Source organism: Sciurus carolinensis, chromosome 5 (genome assembly GCF_902686445.1).
Source record: "Sciurus carolinensis chromosome 5, mSciCar1.2, whole genome shotgun sequence".
NCBI lineage: Eukaryota > Metazoa > Chordata > Mammalia > Rodentia > Sciuridae > Sciurus > Sciurus carolinensis.
In genome coordinates, this window is record NC_062217.1 from 50,728,956 (window position 1) to 50,744,724 (window position 15,769).

The window sequence follows — 15,769 nt, forward strand, 5'->3', positions numbered from 1 at the left end:
CTGTATGTATTCAGGTTTAGATTTTGTGGCAATATATATTTTCATTTCCTTCATGCAAATAAATAAGAATGGTGTTACTGCACTGTAAAGGAACTGCATTATGAACTTTATAATGACCTGCCAAAACTTTTGGCAAGCTGGATACACCAATTTGGATTGCTGCCAGAAACACGTCAGAGATCTGATTGCTCTGAATCGTATCCAGCCATGATATATATCGTAGTTTGAAATGTAAGGCATCTGTTTTAGTCAGCTTTTATGCTGCTGTGATCAAAAGACCTGACAAGAACATTAGAGAAGGAAAAGTTTATTTTGGGGTTCAAAGTTTCAGAGGTCTCAATCAATATATGGTCAGCTCCATTCCTTGGGGCCTGAGATGGGGCTGAACATCATGACTGAAGAGAGAGGTAATCAAGGACACAACATTTGCTCCAAAGGCAAGCCCCCAGGGACCCACCTCATCCAGCCACACCCTAACAGTCTACACTTACCACTCATTTAATCCCTATCAAGTGATCAATTCACTATTGGGTTAAGGCTCTCACAACCCAATCATTTCACTCTACACCTTATCACACATGAGTTTTTGGACATTTGCTTCTTGTTCTAATATGATGAGAATTCATACAATATTTGAATTCATACAATATTTTGTCAAATTCTTTTTTGGTATGTATAAGATTTGAGTAAGTTCTTTTTTCTTTCATTTTTTTGGGGGGGTGGGAGGGTGTGTTCAAACATTATACTACCTACATATTATTGGAATAAACCAGAATTGATCATGATCACTGACCTTTTGATAATTACTAAATAGAATTTGATGATATTTTGTTAATGATTTTGTATCTATGTTAATGAATAACATTATTCTGCAATTTGATTTTCTTGTTATATTTTTGTCTGGGATTGGCATCAAAAAATAAATTGGTAGTCTTTACTCTTTGTCTTATTTTCTTGAAAGAAAGTGCATATAATAATTTCACTTTTTTCACTATTTTGTAAAATTCAACAGTAATGTCTTCTGGGCCTAGAGTTTTCTTTGTAGAATGAGTTTTGTTGATTGTTAATTAAAATTTTAATAGAACAGGCATGAATATTTTCCATTTCTTTTTGAATGAGTTTTGAAATTTAAAATTTGTGGTTTTTTTCAGAATATGAATCAATTTCACAGTCAAATTGAAATCAAATTCAATCCAATCATATCAAACTGATTCTTAGAATGTAGTTCATGTCATTCCATTATTATTCCCATAACATTTCCTTAAAATATCTTTCATTAACGTATGAATAAATGTCACCTTTTCATTCTTAATATTAAACATTATGACATTTTCTTCTCTTTATATCTTACTATGGTGAAATTTAGATATACACAAACATGAATTTGTTCTTTCAGCTCAGATTTGTTTTTATATCTTAAAGATTTCTTGGTAAATGCATGTATTTTTTAATTTGTCTTCATGGTGGATCAACCCCTTTTTTCATCATATAGAAGTCTATTGTATCTACTTTCCTGAAGTGCACATTTATAGTAATAGAGACAATCATTTTTTTTTTTTTTTTTTTTTTTTTTTTTTTTAATTAGGATTTGTTTTAGTCAGCATTTTCACTGCTGTGACCAAAAGACCTGAGCCGAACAATTGAAAGAGGAAAAATTTACTTTGGGACTTATGATTTCAGAGGTCTCAGTCCATAGATGGCTGACTCCTACACTCAGAGCCCCAGGTAAGGCAAGACATTATGGTGGAAGAGTTTGGTGGAGGAAAGCAGCTGAGAGCATGACACCTGGAAGCAGAGAGAGAGAGAGAGAACTCACTTCACCATGGACAAAATGTAAATCCCAAAGGCACATCCCAGGGACTTACCTCCTTTAGCAACACCCTAACTATCTACAGTTACCACATAGTTAATTCCTGTCAGGGTTTAATGCACTTATTAAGTTAGTGTTGTCATAACAAAATCCTTTCACCTCTGAACTTTCTTACTTTGTCTCATACATGAACTTTTGAGAAATACTCAATAACTAAACCATAACAGGATTTTTATATTGTTCTTTCCTTCCATCACTCTGATTTTTAACTTCTTTTATACTTAAGGTATATATTTTATATTTAAAATCCTATGGAAAATAAATAGGTGATTTGATTTTATTCCAGTTTTCAAATCTCTGGCTTTTAATTATGATAAGCAAATAATTTGCATTAAAGTTATTATTGGTATATTCATGTAGAAATATAAATAGTACTTCTTTATTTTCTATTTTGAATTTTTGTGTTGGATTTTTGAATGTCTTGTTTTGGATTACTTCAAGATTTTTTAAAACCCCTTTTTGCATCTGCAATCAATTCATGCTACAACTCTCTTTAAGTTATTTCATGGTTTCTCAAGGGTTTATATGATACAGCTTTAACTTACAACTTATCTCCAAATAATATTTTTTATGTCTGGCAAAAGACTCCTACAGCAATGTACTTCCAAATTATTTTTTCTTACACTTACTGCTAATGTTGTCATACATTTCATTTTTGTTTTACAGAAATAAATGGCTTATTTATGTTTGTTGTTTCTGCTTCAGTCATTTATATTTCAGGATTAAATTTTAGAAAAAATATTTTTATATTTACCTGCATTTTTATTACTTAGAGCCTTTCCTCTTTTCATTATTTTCCCCTAAATTTATCATTCCATCTGTTATCCTACTTTATCAACTTGAAGAATTTTCTTATATATTTATTTGCAACATGGTTCTGCTACAAATAAATTATCACAACTTTCGTTACTTTTAACAGTTTCTTTATTATCTAGGCATAGTGTTATATGTCAGTAATCCCAACTACTCAGAATGCAGAGGCAGGGGCATTGCAAGTTTGAAGCCAGTCTGGGTAATTTAAGGATATCCTGTCTCAAAACAAAACAAAAAGTAGGCTGGAGGCTATAACTTTGTGATGGTGCGCTTGCTGTTCTGGGCCCTGGAATTCAGTCCCTCCATTATCCCATTGCTTATGGTAGTATCTTAGGAAACTGCATGACTATAGTTTGAAAATATGTCTTTACTTTCTCTGTCTTTAAACTATCAAATCATTACTTCATTTCACTTTGAAACAGTATAGTTGTAATTTTATTCAGGCTTCTCTTTATTTATGCTTCTTATTTCTTTTTTTTTATTTTTTACAGACTGCATTTAGATTCATTGTACGCATATGGGGTACATCATTTCATTTCTATGGCGGTACACAATGTAGATTCATTCCATTCATGTAATCATACATATACATAGTGTAATGATGTCTATCTCATTCCACCATTTTTCATACCCCTCCTCTCATTTTCCTCTATGTAATCTAAAGTTCCTCCATATGCTTCTTCTTTCTTCTTCTTTTTTTATTTGAAAATTCTAAACTCTTTTATTGCATTTTATTTTTAATTATTTATTCATTTTTAAATTTTTTAGACTGCATTTTGATTCAGTGTATACAAATGGGGTTCATTAATTCATTTCTATGGTTGTACACAAAGTAGATTCATATCATCCATGTAATCATACATGTACATAGGATAATGATGTCTCTCTCATTCCACCATTTTCATACCCCCTCTCCTTTCCCTCTACATAATCTAAAGATCCTCCATTCTTCTCTCCCTCCCCCCCCCATTATATATCCTCTTCCATTATCAGAGAAAACATTAGGCCTTTGGTTTTCTGGGATTGGCTTGTTTCACTTAGCATGATATTCTCCAGTTCCATCTATTGCTCTGCAAATGCCATAATACTATTCTTCTTTATGACTGAATAAAATACCATTGTGTATATATACCACAATTACTTTATCCATTCATCTGTTGAAGGGCATCTAGGTTGGTTCCACAATCTAGTTATTATGAATTGAGCTCCTATAAACATTGATGTAGCTGCATTACTGTAGTATGCTAATTTTAAGTCCTTTGGGTATAAACTGAGAGTGGGATAACTGGATCAAAAGGTAGGTCCATTCCAAGTTTTCTGAGGATTCTCCACACTGCTTCCCAGAGTGACTGTACCAATTTGCAACTCCACCAGCAATGTAAAAGTGTGCGTTTTCCCCCACATCCAAGTCAACATCTATTATTGTTTGTGTTCTTGATAATAGCCATTCTAACTGGAATAAGATGAAATCTTAGAGTTCTTTGAATTTGCATTTCTATAATTACTAGAGATGCTGAACACATTTTCATATATTATTAATCACTTGCATATCTTCTATAAAGTATCTGTCCAGTTCTTTGACCCATTTATTTATTGGGTTCTTTGTATTTTTGGTGTAAAGTTTTGTAAGTTCTTTATAGATTTTGGAGATTAGTGCTCTGTCTGAAGTGAGTGTGGAAAAGACTTTCTCCCACTCTGTAGGCTCTCTTTTCACATTATTGATTGTGTCCTTTGCTGGGAAAATCTTTTTAGTTTTAGTCTGTCCCTTTTATTGATGCTTGCTTTGATTTCTTGTGCTTTGGAAGTCTTCTTAAGGAAGTTTGATCTAAACCAACATGAGGAAGATTAAGGGCCTACTCTATCTTCTATTAGGTGCAGGATCCCTGTCTAATTCCTAAGTTCTTGAACCATTTTGAGTTGAGTTTTGTGCAGGATGAGAGATAGAGGTTTAATTTCAATTTACTACATTTGGCTTTCCAGTTTTGCCAGCACCATTTGTTGAAGAGGTTATCTTTTCTCCATTGTGTGTTTTTAGCTCCTTTGTCTAGTATGAGATGATTGTATTTATGTGGGTTTGTCTCTGTGTCTTCTATTCTGTACCATTGGTCTGCCTGTCTATTTTGGTGCCGATACCATGCCGTTTATGTTACTCTTGCTCTATAGTATAGTTTAAGGTGTGGTATTGTGATACCTCCTGCTTCACTTTTTCTACTCAGGATTGTTTTGGCTACTTGAGGTCTCTTGTTCTTCCAAATGAAGTTCATGATTGCTTTCTCTATTTCTATGAGGAATGTCATTGGGATTTTAATTGGAATTGCATTGAATCTGTATAGCACCTTTGATAGAATGGCCATTTTGACAATGTTAATTCTGCCTATCCAAGAACATGGTAGAGCTTTCCATCTTCTAAGATTTTCTTGAATTTCTTTCTTTAGTGTTCTGTAGTTTTCATTGTAGAGGTCTTTCACCTCCTTTGTTGGATCGAATCTCAAGTTTTTTTTTGTTTTTTTTATGAGGCTGTTTTAAATGAAATGGTTTTCTTAATTTCTCTTTCAGAAGGATTCATCACTTATGAAAAGAAATGCATTAGATTTATGCATATTGATTTCATATCCTGCTACTTTGCTGAATTCATTAACTAGTTCTAAACATTTTCTATTGGAGTTCTGTGGATCCTCTAAATATAGGATCATGTCATCAGCAAATAATGACAGCTTGAGTTTTCTTTTCCTATTTGTATCCCTTTAATTTCTTTGGTCTGTCTAATTGCTCTGGCTAGTGTTTGAAGGACAATGTTGAATGGAAGTGGTGAAAGAGGGCATCCCTGTCTTATTCAAGTTTTTAGAAGGAATGCCAATTTTTCTCCATTAAGAATGATGTTGGCCATGGGCTTAGCATAGATAGCCTTACAATGTTGAGGTATATTCCTACTATTCCTATTTTTTCTAGTGTTTTAAGCATGAAGGGCTGCAGTATTTTATCAAACGCTTTCTCAGCATATATTGAAATAATCATATGATTCTTAACTTTAAGTCTATTGATGTGATGAATTACATTTATTGATTTTTGGATGTTGAAACAACCTTGCATCCCTGGGATAAAACCCACTTGATCATCATGCACTATCTTTTTAATTTATTTTTGTATGCAATTTGCCAGTATTTTGTTAAGGAATTTTGCATCTATGTTCATCAGGGATATTGGTCTATGTTTTCTTTCCTTGATGAATATTTGTCTGGTTTTGGTATCAGAGTGATACTAGCCTCATAGAATGAGTTTGCAAGGGTTCCCTCCTTTTCTATTTCCTGGAATACTTTGAGGAGTATTGGTATTATTTCTTCTTTAAAGGTCCTGTAGAATTTGACTGAGAATCCATCTGGTCCTGGATTTCTCTTGGTTGGGAGGCTTTTGATGGTTTCTTCTATTTTGGTGCTTGAAATTGATCTGGTTAAATTGTGTTTGTCCTCCTGATTCAGTTTGGGAGAATCATGTCTCTAAAAATTTGTCAATTTCTTCTATATTTTCTATTTTGTAGGGGTATAGATTTTCAAAGTAGCTTCTAATTATGTTATGTATTTCAATCTTGTCTGTTGTGATCTTCCCTTTTTCATCACAAATTCTAGCAGTTTCATTTTTGTCTCTCCTTCTCTTCATTAGTGTGGCTAAGAGTTTAACAATTTCACTTACTTTTTCAAAGAACAAACTTTTTGTTTTTTCAATTTTTTGAATCATTTCTCTTCTTTCAATTTCATTAATTTCAGCTCTGATTTTAATTATTTCCTGTCTTCTACTATTTTTGCTGTTGATCTGCTCTTCTTTTTCTAGGACTTTGAGATATAATGTTAGGTCATTGAATTGTTGACTTCTTATTTTTTTAATGTATGAGCACAATGCAATGAAGTTTCCTCTTAGTACTGCTTTCAGAGTGTCCCAGAGATTTTGATATGTTGTATCATTGTTCTCATTTACCTCTAAGATTATTTTTTTAAAATTTCTTCCCTGATGTCTTCTGTTATGATTGCATCATTCAATAGTATATTATTTAGTCTCCAGGTGTAGGAGTATTATTTGTTTGTTATTTTATCATTTATTCCATTTGTTATTTTATTATTTATTCCATTATGGTCTGATAGGATACTAGATAGTATCTCTGTTTTTTAGTATTTACTAATGACTTCTTTGTGGCATAGTATTTGGTCTGTTTTGGAGAAGATCCATTAGTTGCTGATAAGAAAGTATATTCACTCAATGATGGATGAAATACTCTTTAAATGTCCATTAAGTCTATATCATTGATTATATTATTTGGTTTCCTTGTTCAGTTTTTGTTTGGAGGATCTATCCAGTGGTGAGAGCAGTGTGTTAAAGTCCCCCACTATTATTGTGTTTTGGTCTATTTGATTCTTAAAACTGAGAAGGGTTTGTTTGATGTACATAGATGCTCCATCCTTTGGGACATAAATATTTAACATTGTTATGTCTTGCTGATTTATACTTCCCTTAAGCAGTATGAAATTTCCTTCTTCATCCCTTCTGACTAACTTAAGTTTGAAGTCCACTTTATCTGATGTGAGGATGGAGACCCCTGCTTTTTTACTGAGTCCATTTGCATGGTATATTTTTCCCCATCCTTTCACCTTTAGTCTGTGGATGTCTTTTTCTATGAGATGAGTCTGTTGAAGGCAGCATATTGTTGAGTCTTTCTTTTTAATCCAATCTGCAAGTCTATATCTTTTGATTATTGAGTTTAGGCCAATAACATTCAGGGTTATTATTGTGATATGATTTGTATTCCTGGTCATTTTGGCTTATTTTTGGTTTTTAACTTGACTTGGTTTCTCCTTTGATCGGCTTTTCCTTTAGAGTAATTGCTGACTTGTAATGTTGTTTTTCACTTTCTCTTCACAAAATATTTTGCTGAGAATGTTCTGAAGTGCAGGCTTTCCTGTAACTTTTGTTCATCATGGAAAGATTTTATTTCATCATCAAATCTGAAGGTTAGTTTTGCAGGGTATAGGATTCTTGGTTGGCATCCATGTTCTTTCAGAGCTTGAAATATACTGTTCAATGCCCTTCTTGATTTTAGGGTCTGGGCTGAGAAATCTGCTGAAATCCGTATTGGTTTGCCCTTATAAGTAATCTGATGCTTTTCTCTAGCAGCCTTTAAAATTCTATCTTATCTCGTATGTGAGGTATTTTCACTTGGTGTGGCTTTTTGTAATTTGGGCACCTGGTGTTCTAAAAGCCTCTTGTATTTTATTTTTCATTTCATTTTTCAGGTTTGGGTAGTTTTCTGATATTATTTCATTGAACAGGTTGTTCATCCCTTTGTTTGTATCTCTGAGCCTTCCTCAATCCCAATAATTCTTAAATTTGGTCTTTTCATGATATCCCTTAATTCTTGGAGGTTCCGTTCATGATTTCTTAACATCTTCTCAGTTTGTTTAACTTTATTTTCAAGATTAAATATTTTGTCTTCTTGTCTGGGACTCAGTCTTCTATGAGACCTATTCTGTTTTTGATGCTTTATATTGAATTATTAATTTGGTTTATTGTTTCTTTCATTTCAAGTATTTCTTTTTGTTTGTTTTTTCAGAATCTCTCTTTATTGAAGTGTTCTTTTCCTTCCTGCATTTGCTCTTTTAACTATTTATTGGAATGATTATACATTGCCTGCATTTGCTCTCTTATCTCATCTTTTGCTTCACAGATCATTTTAATTATGCAGATTCTAAACTCTTTTTCTCTCATTTCTACTGCCATGCTGTCATTGGATTTTATCAAAATAGCATTTTGATTTGTTAGGGACTCTTTCTTCCCCTGTTTTTTCATATCATTTCTGTATATTCCCCTCTAGCAGTGAAGATCTGAAGTACTGAAGTTTTCCCCCTGCAGGGTTATTATGACCCTGCACTTTTCCAGTATCTCTCTTTTGAAGAGGAGATCAATATTTGTAGCATCCAATACAGAGAAAATGCAGCCCTGAACCAGATAGCCCCTATAATGACATTAACATTATTGTAATAAACAGATGAGTTTCATTATTATTTATAGTATTTCTAGTTGTGTATGAAGAGGATGGGGAAGGGTGTAGGATGTAAGTGAGTAAATAGAGGTACCAGTCAAAGGTCCTCCAGACTCCTGTAGATTTCTCAGGAAGGGAGCTGCACTTCCAATGATGGTGGTCACGCCCTAAGGAACAATTCAAAATGCCTGCATCAGCCTCCAAAGAAGCTGGGGAGCCCCAAAGAGGTTGCACTGAGTCAGCACAGGGTGGGGGGTGGTGTGCGGTATGAGTGGGCACTTATGCTTCTTATTTCTATAATTATATTCAGGATTTTATTTTTGCCTTTGGTTTTCCATTAGTTAACTATAATATATCCTAGATATGTATACTTGTTTCAATTTCTTGTGGTTTTTGTTCTCTGTACATTTTGAATCTCTCTCTATGTAACTCTGTCTTCTTCACCTATTAATTTTGCAATGTTCTTGCTGATTATCTCTTTAAATTTTCTTTTGCATTACTTTCAAAGGAAGACTGCTGAAGCATGATACTCAGTTTTTTCACTTTTAATAAAAGGAAAGCAATTCTGTGTTTTCCTTAACAGACCTCAGTTTGTACTATGTGTCTCAAGTGTGAGGCTTTCTCTGCATTTTCATGTTTCCCATTGTGGAAAACAGTATCTTATAAAATTCCCAGTTTTCCTTTCCCTCAGCTAAAGACATCTATAGTTTGTTAGCATCTTACTGAAGAGGTTACCCTCTTCCTCCTGAGGATTATTGGTTTTGTTTTTCAGTTCTTACATGTTTTTAAAAAGCAATGGATCTTTCAGGGATACTGAATGTGAAATATTTGTTTTCCCATTCCACCACAATAAAGAGTTTTCTTAAAATGATGCAGGGATCACACAGTCAGTATTTGGTTAATGTCCCTTTGGTTGTCTCTATATACCTGCACAGCTTTTATGGTCCTCCCTCTTTCTCTTACCTTTTGTAGGATCCTAGTGAAGATACATGAAAATGCACTTGTGTGTCACTGTCACATTCCCTTCCTTCTCAGATGAAGGAGTTCCAGAAATTCCCAAGTAGCACATACACTCATTTTGACCTTGAAGCATTGTTAAAATGTTTGCTGGACTGGGGATATAGCTCAGTTGGTAGAGTGTTTGCCTCGCAAACACAAGGCCCTGGGTTCAAATCCCCAGCACCACAAAAAAAAAAAAAGTTTGCTGATATATTTTATGCACTGGTATTGTCCTCCCTCTCCTTTTCCTTACTTCCCTTACTTATTCATCTAACGAAGCTGATTTTGTATTTCCTTTCTCTCAGAATGCCTACTGCTCTTCAGATGTTAGTTTTTGTATGTTTTGTGACCTTATTTCTCTGACAGACTGAAAATATATGAAATTGCGGATAATCAGTTTTTTTATTCATTGTTAACATGTTTCACAATGTCTTAAATCATCATATCCAGAGTGGAAGCACAGTTTCTTATGACAGGGTTCTGTGATATTTGAATCTGGTACCTATAAAATAATAAGTCATGTAAGACACCTATACAACTGAATGTGAGTAATGAAAAGATGAACATGCACATGTAGTACAGAAACAAAATGTTTTTTATATGTTTGTTTATACACACATATTTCACAGAGTGAACCTTACCATCATAATCTAAACAAAGAATTTTGTAAAATCTTGAATATCCATTTTATTTAAAAACTGATTGGATATTTCCTCAAATACTATTTCAGGGCAAAGTGCTAAAATCTCTGAAATTATATATTGGAAAACATAGCAATTTGTTAGAATTAATCCTTAATATTTTTTTATTACTAATTTTATTCTATAGTTGCAAGAAAATGAACTAGTAATACCACTGCCTTATATTTCACATGCAGTGGACCCTTGCTGTCCTTTTAGAATTGGTTGCAGGACCCACTGTGGAAACCAAAATATTTGGATTCTAAAGTCCATCATAAAAAATGGCATAGTATTTGCATATGATCTATGAACATCTTCCTGTCTACTTTGAATCGCCTCTAAAATACTTATCTATTATAATGTAAATGTTGTGCAAAAAGTTATTATACTATATGGTTTATGGAATAATGACTAGAAAAATGTCTTCAAACACTCAGTACAAATGTGATATTATAAAAATATTTATAATGCTCAATTTGTTGGATACAGGACTCTTGGATATGGAAGGTCAACTATATACTCTTTCATAAAGATAATTGTGCACCATTGTGGGAGAAAAAGGTATTTTGGAACCTAGTGAGTTAATAATTGTTATTTCAAATTCTACAAATGAAAGAATAAATAAAACATGAACTATTCATAAATAGGATAAACCATACACCAATTTAAACTTAATATCAGGTTAGTTATCTACAATAGTGTATTCAGAACCTATAGCATTTGACTAGGTTTTTTACTACCTCAACTCATGTTGAGCAGTAGTCCTTTTGCTGAATATATCCGTTACTAAAAAGGTAATGCTCATGATCAAGAAACTGGGGTTAATTACTGATAATTCATTATCAGTAATATTTCCATCATTGTATTCAGTTCTGAATTTCTTAGGAAAATCATTTTACTGACAATATGTAGTTTACCTATTCAAGTAAGTTTTCAGTGTTTCATTATATTAAAGCAAACCTATCTAAAGAGGATGTCAACTACCTAATAGTCACTACCACTCTAGGCATAATTTTAATTAGAGTAATAAATAAAACAGATCAGTAGATACACTAATAGAAATATATCCTTAGTTGACTTACATTTTATTTACTTTTTCATACATAGTTCACAAATTTCAAGTTATTTATATTGTTCTCATTAAATATTGACTTTATTCTTAAAAATTGCATATAACTATTTCAAGCTGGTAAGAAACAGCATCCAGAGATTTTAATATCTTATCATATTTTTAACTACAAGGGAATCACCTCTTCAGACAGAGTAAGACAAATTTATTTGTGATGGTATAAAGTTAAAATAAATGAAACATTTAAGCAAAGACAGGGCTTTCCCTCTCTAAAATTAATACTTTTAGGATTAAATAACCCACAAGTGATTTTTTAAATAAATATTCTGACTAAACTGCCTAAAGTCAAATACTTCTGATATACCATTATAAATTTATGTATAAATAAATGAAACCTATTGTGAAGGCTGACCCATCATTATTAGAAAATAAAGTATAATAATTAACTGTATCCATCCAACTATCTTCCTAACATTCCTGTGATTTCTTTAAATATCTGTTGTTATAATCATTATTTGGGTTAACTGAATACCCAAAGGGAAGATATTTGTATGTATGTATTCCTTTTGCTATAAGAATTTGCAACTCGGTTTATTCGTGCCAGTATTGTATGTTGTCAGGCTCATTTAATTTGGGGTTCACTGTCAGTCATAAGTCCTTCTCTAGAACATGTCTAAGAACCTATTTAAGTGATTGCCAGATTCATGAGAAATTTGACCATGAGGTCTATTGCATGAGAATGAATAAATCATGAATCTGTGTTATAGAACAGTTGCGATCAGCATTGTTCATCCAATTATTAAGCTAATAAAAGGGGTGTTGGAATGAATTTCAGGGAAATTTTATCAAAATGAGAAGTTAAATAAACAAGAAAGGAGGAGCTACAACATGAGTGTCAAATTTTAAAAGAACTATACTATATATAAGTGCAGTGGGAAGAAATGTGTTCTCCACCAAAAGAACATATTGATTTGAACTCAAGTTAGAAATGTACTCATACATTTGATGTCTTATTTATTTAGTTTTGAAAGTAAATATGCTGCAAACCACATCTAGGTTTTAGAAGTTTAACTCAATAAGACAGGTATGGCAAAACTTACAGTCTAATTTTTAGTGTCTACTTCAACATTTCAAACATGCTATTATGGCATCTTCTTTGTGACAACACAGATTTTAAGCCTTGATGGCATTTCATTTCATAAGGTGTAAAGCAATAGGAGTTTAAATTATTGATGATATCAGCTATAGTTCAGTTTCATCTCATTTGTAAAACTGGAAGGTTGGATTCCATGATATTATCATCATTTTTTGGTCTCCATTAAAGCAATTTTATTGCATCTTCCTGGAGATTATAGAATCACATCTGCCTATCTGTATAACCAGAAAAAGCAACTCCTGAAGTCTTTTATGTTCTTGGAGCCCATATATGATTTAATTTAAGAAGACAGAAAACTATAGACAGTAAAGTAAGTTTATTATAAATTACGTATTTCCATTTCTGCAAAATTGCAGAGATTTCTGATATTCAGTAACTTACAGAGACATCTTTTTTCTCTTCTATTTTTACAAAGAAAAATTTTAAATTTTACTAACATTACATGAGTTGAATTACCCAGAAAAATCAATATTGGTGTTTATATTCATCAGATAATTCAGAATGAATTGATTTATTTTGATGATTGGAGATAAATTGTTCCTTTGTGATTTTACTCACAAAGATAGTAATCATTACAAAATGTGAGGAATATGGAAATGGGGATATCACAAAGTTATATAACTCATGTCTAGCATGTGTGAGACTGTGTGTTTGTTCACTGGAATGAGGGGAAAAAGTGGAAAATATAAGGTAAGTTGAGGAATTGAGAAAGAAATTGAAGTAGCAGTAAACTAACATAGGACATACAGTAAGAAGGAAACTGACTCTTGTTTCTTATTGCTACTCTTCCATCATAACATTGTTATTTTAACAATGGTAAGATAATTTTAGACATATTGAGCTTGAAATAGTAATTTAGTAAGAACTTTCTACACAGAAAGAATTGTTTGCAATCTATTGGTATAAGGCTGGTGGTGGAAATTATTAAAATAATTATATTCATCTGATTATTATTAAAAAATTTTAAATATCTATTTTCTGATTACTCTTTTCTATCTATGCAAGAGCTTTTGGTATTTTGTAAGTGCATCAGAAATGGTATTAATTTAGGACTTTTACATTTTTCCTCCAGCTTATACTCTTATTCCTTGAAATACTTGTCTGGCTAATTCCCTCAAGTTTTTTCAATTCTTTGCACATATTACCCACTAAATGAAGCACACACAATGATCACCTTTATAAAATGTTATATAACACTTCCATAATGGCAGTATGAGTAGCTCCATAGACGCTCTGCCTAGCCAAAAAAATATAACTTATGAAAATTATTTTAAAAGACAATCATTTTAAGTCTTTGAAAATTGTACAGAGATAGGTTACAGAGTAAACAAATTGGTACAGAGTCAATGAGTACAATAAATGGAGAGACATTTATTGTAAAAAGAAATTAAAAACAACTAATTTCTAGTAAAAATAGTCTAGGCCATTTGAACCAAGATTCATTTCCTCCCCACCCTCAAGATTACTGTGATAGGAACAAAAGGAGTAAAGGGACACAGGGGTTCCTCAAAGGTCTCCCCTTTCAGCACCAAGATCTATTTCAGAAAAGAGTGGTACAAAAATGTGAACTTTTTTTCCTTCAACCAGTCTATACCTGTAGGACAGAGATGGCACACTGACAACACTGCATCCTGATCACCTATTCTCCAAATGTGGAGCAGAATTTCTACTGAAAGAAGGAAGACAACGCAGTCCAGGTATCATCACCTCTACCTAGTACCCCAGTGGAGTAAGAATTTTACTTCTCAAGAAGGGCATATTATTCCTAAACCTATGTCTACAGATTGGTAGAGGTTGTACCCATGAAGAGATGTAGGTCATAATAACAGTGACTTTTCTACCCTCTCCCTGAGGAACTGAAGTTTTTAGCACAAGATTTAGGAAGGTTAAGACCCCAAGTACTGTTAAAAATAATATTTTTGCTGGAGACAGCAACTCAGAGGTAACTGGTAGCTCCAAGGGAGCAGCTAAAATATAAACCACAGTCCATCAGTTTTATAGGGTAAAAGAAAAAGAAAAAAAAAACAAACAATAAAAGACAACCAGAATGTCTTAGTTAATTTTTTTCCACTGAGACTAAAAGGTCTGACTGACACAATTTTGGAGGAGGAAAAGTATATTTAGGGGCTCTTGGTTGCAGAGGTCTCAATCCATAGACAGCAAGCTCCATTCATCTGGGCTCGAGGTAAGGCAGAACATTGAGGAAGAAGAGTGTGATAGAGGGAAGTCACTCACATGATGATCAGACAGCAGAAAAGGAGCATCTCCACTTCCCAAATACAAATACATACCCCAAAGTCACACACCCAATGTCCCACCTTCTTCAGTCACACCCCCTGCCTTGAATTATCACTCTGTTAATCCTATCAAGGGATTAATTCACTGACTGGGTTAAGGTTCTCATAGCACAATCATTTATCCTCTAAACCTTCTTGCATTATCTCACACATGAGCTAGGAAGGAACACCTTACATCCAAACCATAACACAAATACTACTACTGCAAAGTTGCCTGAATTTAATTATATCAAAATACTTTCTGACCTAAAGCATTGCTACCCCCCCAAAAAAATTAGAATAAGCAATTGATAGTATAGGTAAAGGGCCATGTATGATATGAGCAAAATAAGACATCCTAACAGAAATATCAAGGAAAAAGAAGAGGACCCCAGAAAAATCATTATCATCCTGATGTCATCATACATACACCAAAGACTATGCCATTAGAGAAGCAGAGTAGTTCAGTCAAGTTGCCAAACATGAGCAAACAAAAAGGGCAAAAAATCTCCAAGTTTGGTGATTCAGTATACAGAGTTGTTATTATATATTAACTAAAATGCCATTTTCAACAACAAAATCTTAGGACATTTGGAAAAATGAGAAAGGGTGTCCCACGAACAGAATCAAAATCATGAAATAGAAACTACCTTAGAAAAGGCCTACGTGCTGCATTTCAGAGGAAAATCAAAGTTACTGTTGTAAATCAGTTCAAAGAACTCAAAAACAAATTTTTTAAAAAATGAAAGTATGAAGAACATATCTCATCAATAGAGAGTAATCCAAGGATAGAAAATATTTTTTAAATCAAATAAAAATTCTGGAATTGAAAGTATCACCAAAATTAAAATTTCGCTGCTAAGTTTTAAAGTGTAGATTTG